The 9,977-nt window shown below is 42.3% G+C and overlaps 1 non-coding gene across 1 annotated transcript; it reads left to right on the top strand.

The window, feature by feature from the left end:
* The first annotated feature begins 7,372 nt into the window (after window positions 1-7,372).
* On the top strand, window positions 7,373-7,447 carry Trnat-ugu (transfer RNA threonine (anticodon UGU)). The gene has a single exon. It is a non-coding gene; the product is annotated as a tRNA-Thr (tRNA).
* Window positions 7,448-9,977: the final 2,530 nt, after the last annotated feature.

Here is a 9,977-nt window from a genome sequence, read left to right as displayed (position 1 = left end):
ATGCATGCCGTTTGGGTGAGGACAGATGACCGAAGAAGATGATGGAATAGATTACAAGAGGAGAGAAACGTCAAAGAGAAATTTGCAGGCCGAAGATTGGAAAGGCTATAATGGTGTATTAAATAGCAGTGAAAAAAGAATTGATTATGGGGACACGAAAAATCAAGGTGCAGTTTTTGCATAAAGGCGTATCCGGAGTGGTTCAAATGGTTCAAATGGCTCTGAGCACTATGCGACATAACTTCTGAGGTCATCAGTCGCCTAGAACTTAAAACTAATTAAACTTAACTAACCTAAGGACATCACACACATCCATGCCCGAGGCAGGATTCGAACCTGCGACGGTAGCGGTCGCTCGGCTCCAGACTGTAGCGCCCAGAACCGCACGGCCACTCCGGCCGGCCGTATCCGGAGTGGGTTCTGTGTGGATGTGAAATTTAAGTTCGTCTAGGAGGCTCAGTTTCACATCTTGGCTGTATTATGTTTGCAGTTTTCAATAATCTGGACAAATTACTTTCATTAAAAAAAATGAACGAATCATTCACACTATTAACATGAATATCAGATACTCACTTTATTGTAGTAGACGTGAAATTAAGCTATTTAATTTCTCAACTTTAAATCCAACACCAGTTCAAACAATATATCAACACAGAACAGAGAAAATATTCTGCAAGAAGAAGTTAAAATCAATTAATGGCGTTAAAAATTTTTGTATCCCTGTTGATATAAAATGTACACCTTGCACGATCATTATTTTTCTTTATTTTTTGTATAAGGAATGAAGGAAGATTATCCTTTAAGTCCAGTCAACACGGAGTTCATTAGAGACGGAGCACAAGCTCGGAATGTTTCAAGGACGGGCAATGAAATCGACCGCGTCCTTTCGTAGGAAGCCTCCTGGCATTTGCCTGGAACGATTTAGGGAAATCACAGGAAACCTAAATCTGGATGGCCGAACGTGGTTTGAAACGTCATCCTCCCGAATGCTAGCCCAGTATGGTGGTCACGCTTTGCATCAACATTTGTACAACGTTGTACTTTGTTATACTTCAGCACAAGGGAAGACTTTTAACTTTACTTTACGTATGGCAAGGCCCTTTTCGACCATACGCCTGCTCTTCGATCCTCTCGGATTTCTTTCAGTCGAGTTCATTGTTTGTCCGTTCAGTGTTGATGTTCATCCGAGCTGTGTCCTGCCAGTTCTTGTTTCACGACCTAATTCTGGGTCTTCCTCTTCCTCTCGTTCCGCCTCGAGTCCTGACGCTGTATGACATTTGTAAATATTATACGCTCTCCTGTGACAGTGTACTATCTCAAGTAAATCTTTTTATTCATTCCTGTAATAAAGAGAACTAATATTTCATCTTCCTTGTTTGTACATCTATTGTTGCTTATTATACGCAAAAGAAAACATAGCTCAATATCCCGTTAGGTCGTCTGTCCATACCCATAATATAAGACGAAACCACACAATTGGTCTGCCATACTCTAGATTGTCCAAGATACATAATAGTTATAAATATGTAGGCCTCGAACTGTTTAATATGCTCCCTAAAATTGTACAAACAGTCTCTAAAAATAAATGTAAGACAACACTGTGTCAATGGCTCAAAGGTAAAGGATTTTACTCAGTTGATGAATATAAAGGATGTAATATGGCAGATTTGCTGTTTTAACGTAGAGAAAGGTACCTCTGCCTGTAGTAGGACATAAATTTTGAAAAACAATATCCAACATATAGACATAGACCTATTTCGAGTGCTATATACCGGGTGATTCAAAAAGAATACCACAACTTTAGGAATTTAAAACTCTGCAACGACAAAAGGCAGAGCTAAGCACTATCTGTCGGCGAATTAAGGGAGCTATAAAGTTTCATTTAGTTGTACATTTGTTCGCTTGAGGCGCTGTTGACTAGGCGTCAGCGTCAGTTGATGCTAAGATGGCGACCGCTCAACAGAAAGCTTCTTGTGTTATTGAGTACGGCAGAAGTGAATCGACGACAGTTGTTCAGCGTGCATTTCGAACGAAGTATGGTGTTAAACCTCCTGATAGGTGGTGTATTAAACGTTGGTATAAACAGTTTACAGAGAATGGGTGTTTGTGCAAAGGGAAAAGTTCTGGACGGCCGAGAACGAGTGATGAAAATGTAGCACGCATCCAGCAAGCATTTGTTCGCAGCCCAGGAAAATCGACTCGCAGAGCTAGCAGAGAGCTGCAAATTCCACAATCAACTGTATGGAGAGTCCTACGAAAAAGGTTAGTTATGAAACCTGAACGTCAACTACCCGAGGCGATGGATCGGCCGCCAGGCAGCCCGTGACAGAGCACTTCATCACTGGCCTCCAAGAAGCCCTGATCTTACCCCCTGCGATTTTTTCTTATGGGGGTATGTTAAGGATATGGTGTTTCGGCCACCTCTCCCAGCCACCATTGATGATTTGAAACGAGAAATAACAGCAGCTATCCAAACTGTTACGCCTGATATGCTACAGAGAGTGTGGAACGGGTTGGAGTATCGGGTTGATATGGCTCGTGTGTCTGAAGGGGGCCATATTGAACATCTCTGAACTTGTTTTTGAGTGAAAAAAACCTTTTTAAATACTCTTTGTAATGATGTATAACAGAAGGTTATATTATGTTTCTTTCATTAAATACACATTTTTAAAGTTGTGGTATTCTTTTTGAATCACCCTGTATTTTCGAGTGCTCTATATTTCTATCAAAATCTTTGGATAATGACATAGTGTTATCAACATGTATATGATAATGACATAGTGTCATCATCATGAATACTCCCCGCTTAATGTAAGTTTGTATAATGTTTGCCTTTTTATTGTGAAATTAACATTATATAAAATTCCAAATGTGTGCTATTGTACTACACTAACATTCATATGATTTATATATACACTGTTATGAGAATATAACCATCTTTATACTCTAATTGAACTTATTGACGAAGGCCATTGTATAAGAATACATTGAACGGCTGATAAAGAGTCTTATTCTTATTCATCTGTTGTAGTTAAAGTTGTGGCCAGACGATTTTAATTTCGTCTGGTCACAATACATACCACCTCCAATACGGCCTTGCCTAGTAAACCACTGTAGTCTTCAAGTCAAACCTTGCGCTGCTGACAATTTTACCTATTACTAGGTTCTGAACAATGCAGAAGTTCAGGCGAATAAGCTCTTCTGCCAAATTTTCGCCCTTTTTTTTTTGCTCGACGCATTTCATCACTGCGGTGTAGAGATATTGGTGCGTAGCGCACGGCACACCGCCGACGGCGGAAACGCGTCTCCAGCTGATCTGTTGTGGGCGGGAATCGTTTGTTGACGTGTTCGACGGTCAGTCAGATAAGACCGCCTCGTGATAGGGGGACTAGGCAGCCAGTTGCGGCCGGTCGCGCATCCAGAGCGCATCGCGGCCATCGCCCCGCCTGGATACAGGTAGGTCTGCGCAGGCTATTTTTAAACTTACGTCTATCAGTCAACTACAAAGATCACCGCCGCTGGAAGGTTCCACGCCCCGAGTCTCAGCTCAATCAGCCCTGTCTCTCGAAATGTGACTCTCCCTAAGGGGTCCAGTAGTTCACGCGAATTCATACTGTCGTGATTTATCCTGCTCGATTGGCGATGGTGTGGTGCAGTGAGTGGCTCAGAGGGATATATGTTCGATTGGCAATCCAGTGCTTTGAAGTTCATCATCGATTTGTTCGAACAACGCCTTATGTCGCTTAGCATGTGCAGAGCTGCTAGCAACAGTTTCCTTTCAGGTAGTACCTGCTTTCGCAAAGTACTCGATTCTTAACTTAAATGCTTCTGTGACAAGAAGTGCCGCGTGGCTGTGATTTGTGGGGTGAGATGTACGCCACTGAAAACGTAAATTCTGTTTTTTTTTACTCGTCTTTTAACTATTTGAGGCTTGGATAAGAAGCGTAGCTAATATTGATCTATATCAGAGCTTAGAAGACAAAATCCACGCAGCTACGCTGGCCAGACTATCAGACAGCAGGCGTATTCGATCCGTTCTGACTTACATAGCTGAATATCATGGCACGTAAAGTGGAATCCTTGTTGCCATTACTTAGAGAATGTGGGAAAGGCTACAGTGTGATACGGACTTAACATTATACTATAAACCCCCACCCACCCACCCCCCACTCCCCCACCCCCAACGACTGGTTCGGTAAATCGATTTCCAGACAAAAGAAAGACTTGCTTTTACTGTAGGAGCACTCCTAATTAAGTACTCTGAATTCAAAGGAATTCAGGTTGTTGATCGACGTAGGTCTGCGTACAAATTGACACGCAAGGGAATCGGAATCAGGATTGTGCGTTATGGTGATGTGGATTTCTATAACGCACGTCCGTTCACAAGTACATATTTCATGAAACCTGTCCATTTCAGTCTTTTTTTTCTTTTTCGTGTGACTACCATTGTTTTTAGGGTTCTATACCTCTATTGGTAAGAACGGAACCTTTATAGGATCATTTTGTTGTCCGCCTGTCTGTCCGACTCTTAAGACCCCTTTGTCTCAGGAGCGGGTGGAGGTATGAAGTTGAAATTTGTATCAAATATTAAGGTCTACGCTCCCTTGACCGTGTAAATAATTTAAGCTTCGAAGTCAACGCAATCAAAAGATACTGCCATATGTGACATGTTTTGATACTCACGAACTCACCCATCAAAACCTATGGATGAAGTATCTATATAAATCTCGGTCCTGGTGCTCTAGCGTCAAGCGTGTGCCTAGAAACCGGGACGTGGTGAAATAGCGCCTCAGTCGGACGACAGATTTTTCAGTCTTCGTTATAAACTAGCGTTCAATTCTCAATGATGTGAGGAATCGCCAGAAACAACGCGTGTTTCGGATTCCAAGTTTAGCTGTAGGGCCGTTTTACTCGACTGGATAACTGGGGTAGGTTAGGGACACGCGAGCTGTCGAAATGATGTCCAATAGAAAATCTTTTACCAGCGCGTTGATCGACACGAAACTATTATTATTGTCTATATACACAATTAAGTTTCTACGGAACGCTGAGAGCGCTAGTCTTTCTATCACATGTCCAGTTTTACCGAGATGCAGCGGATCTGGAAATCGATCAAGTAGATCTTTTTGTGCTCTGTGGAGCTAAGACTTTCATAGAAACATTTTCCGACAGTTAGTTTCGGGAGGGAATCCCTTTTAATATATGCCAGAATGAGGCGGGGACTAAAGATCGGCCGCCGTTATGGCCGAGCGGTTCTAGGCGCTTCAGTCCGGAACCGCGCTGCTGCTACTACGGTCGCAGGTTCGAATCCTGCGTGGGGCATGGATGTGTGTGATTTCCTTTTGTTAGTTAGGTTTAAGTAGTTCTAAGTTCTAGGGGACTGGTGACCTCAGATGTTAAGTCCCATAGTGCTCAGAGCCATCTGAACTAAAGATTGGAGGAACTAAAGACTTCAGCTGCTGTGGTTTTAATCTTCCGGCGAAGTAAGGATGAACGTGCTTCAGAGTTCTCACAGAAAATTGGTGGAAATGGTTGCTATGGAGGATGACATACTTTTGACGTTCCGTAATTGCTTATGTTTAAGAAATCACCGTTTAATCGAAGTGGCAAAGTGATTAAAAAATTCAACGCTTGTTCCGGAAGAGTGAAGTTCAAATTCTCGTTCAGTAATCGAGTTTACGTTCAACCAGGAAAGGATGAAGAGGTTGTGGTGAAAAACTGAAGCTTTAGTTGGCTGTGGAGGCTCAATTGGAGACCGCCGCCAGCAGAAGTAAAGTATTTGTGTTCGTAAAATGGTATGATTCTGGATTAGTCATAGATAATCAATGCAGCGAATGCTATGATACCGAATAAAGTTCCTAGTCACACGGCACATCTTGCTTTGCTTGCTCAGAAATAATCTACTGGTGTCTGCATACATTTCTTTCACCTTTGGCATGTCTGAACCTTCACATTAATCTCTCACTTAAGAGCACGATTCTTCTCCTTCCTTGTTAAATTTTCTGATCTCTTTTGTCGTGACTTCATTTGGCTAGTTTGCTGTTTAGCTTTTTAGTGTCTATAATGTGGAAACATGCGTTCGATTTCTGAAACTTGCGGTTGTCCACAACAGAGTTCATTCGAATGCGTGAGCGCAACTGAGGAACTGATTGCGTCATAAAGCAGGGCTTTTGTCAAAGAAGTCGAATGAGTGTTATTCAGTCCGAATGACGTATCTGTCAGCACTATGGCCCTGTATCGGCAGAAAGCAGAAAACTTTGGAAGCACAACGCAGCAGCCTCGTTCACTTGCTGGTACTGATTTACGTTTCCTAGTATTTACTAAATTACTTGAAGTGAGCGCCTTCAAGACACCCCAGTTCCTTTCCTCAACCTTATTCAGTTGATCTAGAGTTCGTTTCTAATTATTTTTACACTGACAAGACGAAGCGTCGTTTCCTCAATTTCGGAAATCGTTGATATGGAAACGAGTGAGAACGCAATTCCTGCTGCCACCTAAAGTAAAAACTTCACGTAAGAGAAATATATTGATTTATCTAGCTTTACGTTAACCATATTAATAAAATGCGCACAATCGAAGACTCAGGATATCAACTTACAATGAAAAATCTTCCTTAGCAGTGCAAATGTTCTACTTCGATCGAACATAAATATAAATCCATTTGTTTTTCTCACTAAACGATACAAGAGAAGTGATTTCCTGACGTCATAAAGCAACTCCTATTACGCTGTCTCCTTAACGCCTGTGTCTGGTACTGGTTGACTTCTTTCAGTAAGAAATGTTTCCTTGTCTATGGTAGTGTGTCTATTATTACCTACTTGCTTCGTAATTTTGTTATCAGAAGAATTGTCTTAAGTAAACGAAACACTTTTCTGTCTTGTTTAAGAAACTTTATTACTATCGTACGACTTAGGCTTCGGGTCATAAGCCCATTTTCTGGTAGAAAACTATTCCCAAAGATGGCAACCAAGCAAAGATAGCACGTCAACTTCTTCATCAATCGATTCTTGACTTTGACACAGTTGCGTTTGTGTTCTACAACTTTCAATAGGACAGCATTTACAATAACTATGACATGCAGTGGAGTTGAGCTATATGAATGAAGGCACCAAGATTGTTTTCTACGTAGACGTTGTAACATTTTCTAAAAGTGGTAAATTATTAAATTGAGTTTGCTCATTAGTAGTAAGTGTGAGGACATACGCATCTATTCTTCTTAAATTTATAGTTAACTATATATGACGGTAGTATCTGTATGATGGGCAAACATCTATTAGGCGCACTACGAATGTAGAGTTGTTGACATGTTGGGAATGTGGATCTCACGGGGAGCGTGCAAGGGGTAAGTCCCTGCAGACGCACTATCTTCTGTGCCCGCGGTGGCTCAGATGGACAGAGCGTCTGCCATGTAAGCAGGAGATCCCGGGTTCGAGTCCCGGTCGGGGCACACATTTTCAACATGACCCCAATGAAGTGTATCAACACCTGCTTGCAGCTGGGGTGTCTATTTAATTATCATTTAAATTTATAGTATTTACGAGGATAATTGAGCGAGCTTGGACGCTGTGTATTTGTGGTTTTATTTAACCTATTTTCGGCAAAGGATGAATCTGCCTTCTTTAATCACTAGCGTTCTGGTGTCCTCTGAGTATAGTACGGATTGACCTCACATTCATGACAGTCTTGGCGGATGATTTTAGAAACCACAGTGTTCATGATGGTCAGTTGTTTATGTTTTAAATCGAAGGAGCATCTGCCTAAAGTCTGTGGGACATAAAAAAACACAGAGAGACCCTTTTCCTTTAAAATTTTGCATATTCTATTACAGAGGCTATTAGAAATTCAATGTCCGATATGTCGCGAAATGAAAGCGACACTGAAAATCCGGTGCAGCTTTGCACAGATGTTTTGGGCAGTTGGGCAGTGTCTGTAGTATACCTGTCGGTAACGCCACTGCGCTCTTTTTAGATCTGAGGATACAGTGAGCAAGTTAAGATGCCGAGAACAATACTGTATCCCACAAAGTAAGAGTGCTCGCTGAGAGGTTTCGCCTGATTTCATACAACCCCACATAACGTACCTTCTTTAGGACAATTCTCGGCTTCGCATTGCAGGGACAACGAGGACGCCCCTGTAGCGTTTTCGATGGGAAGTATTTGATTACCCAGCTTCCAACACGGACCTGGCTCCCTCTGATGTACATCTCTGCTCACATGAACCGCTAGCTACGAGGACAAAATGTGGCACGGACAACACACTGCAGACCAGCGTAGAGAAGTGGCGGAAAGCACGGGCGACTGTCTTCTGTGACAAGAGGACTGCAAAGTTGGTACAGTGCTCCGTGCGACAAATGTCTTAAGTCAGAGCGGCGACTATGTGGAGGTGGGGAGGAGTAGCTGGAAGGTGTAGCAAACTATTGCAAGTAAAATATATATACATTATTTTTTTGCTCTCCTCGTCGGAGGTTCGAGTCTTCCCTCGGGCATGGGTGTGTGTGTTGTCCTTAGCGTAAGTTAGTTTAAGTTAGGTTAAGTAGTGTGTAAGCAAGCCTAGCAACAGATGACCTCAGCAGTTTGGTCCCATAGGAACTTACCACCACAAAACATTTTTGATTTTCAGTGTGATTTCCACTTCGCGACTGATCGGACCTTACTTTCTGAATAACCGTCGTAGAATGAAGGCTGTACAGTACAAATGTAACTTTGTCAGAATGGTCAACACAGATAACTGTTATAATTTAAGTCAAGAATCGATAGATAAAGATCGTTTATTATTGCTTGGTTGACATCTTTGACATTAGTTATGCACTAGAAAATGGACTTACACACGTACCCAAGCCATACAAAAATAATTAAGTTTGTGAAATAAGGCAAAAAAGTATTTCGGTTGCCAATACGACACAAGTTACGAGGGTAGTCCCAAAAGTAAGGTCTCCTATTTCTCTTATAAGTGCATAGACCTGTTTATTTCTACAATGGCTTACATCAGTTTACAGATTGAACATTTAGCTATTTTTCGACATAATTACCATTTCTATCGATGCATTTTTGTAGACGCTGTGGCAGTTTTTGTATGCGCATGTCATACCAGTTCGCCGCCATGCTGTTCAGAAAGTTATGAACCTCTTCTTTCACCTCGTCGTCGGAGCTGAATCCCTGGGACCACAATTAACGCTGACAGGTACTGTGAGACTCTGAAAAAACTCAAACGGGCAATTCAGAACCGGAGAAGAGGAATGTTGAGCAAGGGCGTACACATTCTCCATGACAACGCTCGCCCACACGAAGCTCGGCAAACCGTTGCTCTCCTGCAACAGTTTCAGTGGAACACGATCACGCACCCACCCTATAGTACCGACTTGGGGCCCATTGACTATCACCTGTTTCCTAAGTTAAAAGAATATTTGGCCGGAAAGCGATTCAGCTTCTACGACGAGGTGAAAGAAGAGGTTCGTAACTTTCTGAACAGCATGGCGGCGAACTGGTATGACATGGGCATACAAAAACTGCCACAGCGTCTACAAAAATGCATCGACAGAAATGGTGATTTTTGTGTTAGCAGAAGAGCCAACACCGTGTTACGAGTGGAGGCCGATATGCACGCGTTTTAGCTCACGCAGGCTGGCCTGAGGAGGGAAGAACGATACAGACGTGAGGTGTGGAACATGACAAGGAATGAAAATTCAGAAAGCGGACGTAATTAGTTTGATACTTAACTTTAATCCATTAATGATGAACGTCGCTCTTGACGGTACATGATTCACAATATCTGTTCAGAATACATTCTTGAAGATAGTTCTTATAGTAACTGAATATGGCGCCTTGCTAGGTCGTAGCAAATGACGTAGCTGAAGGCTATGCTAAACTGTCGTCTCTGCAAATGAGAACGTATGTAGACAGTGAACCATCGCTTGCAAAGTCGGCTGTACAACTGGGGCCAGTGCTAGGGAGTCTCTCTAGACTAGACCTACCGTGTGG

This window comes from Schistocerca nitens, chromosome 8, assembly GCF_023898315.1.
Source record: "Schistocerca nitens isolate TAMUIC-IGC-003100 chromosome 8, iqSchNite1.1, whole genome shotgun sequence".
Lineage (NCBI taxonomy): Eukaryota > Metazoa > Arthropoda > Insecta > Orthoptera > Acrididae > Schistocerca > Schistocerca nitens.
Note: the sequence above shows the minus strand (reverse complement) of the source record. Positions and strands in the feature narration are given on the sequence as shown.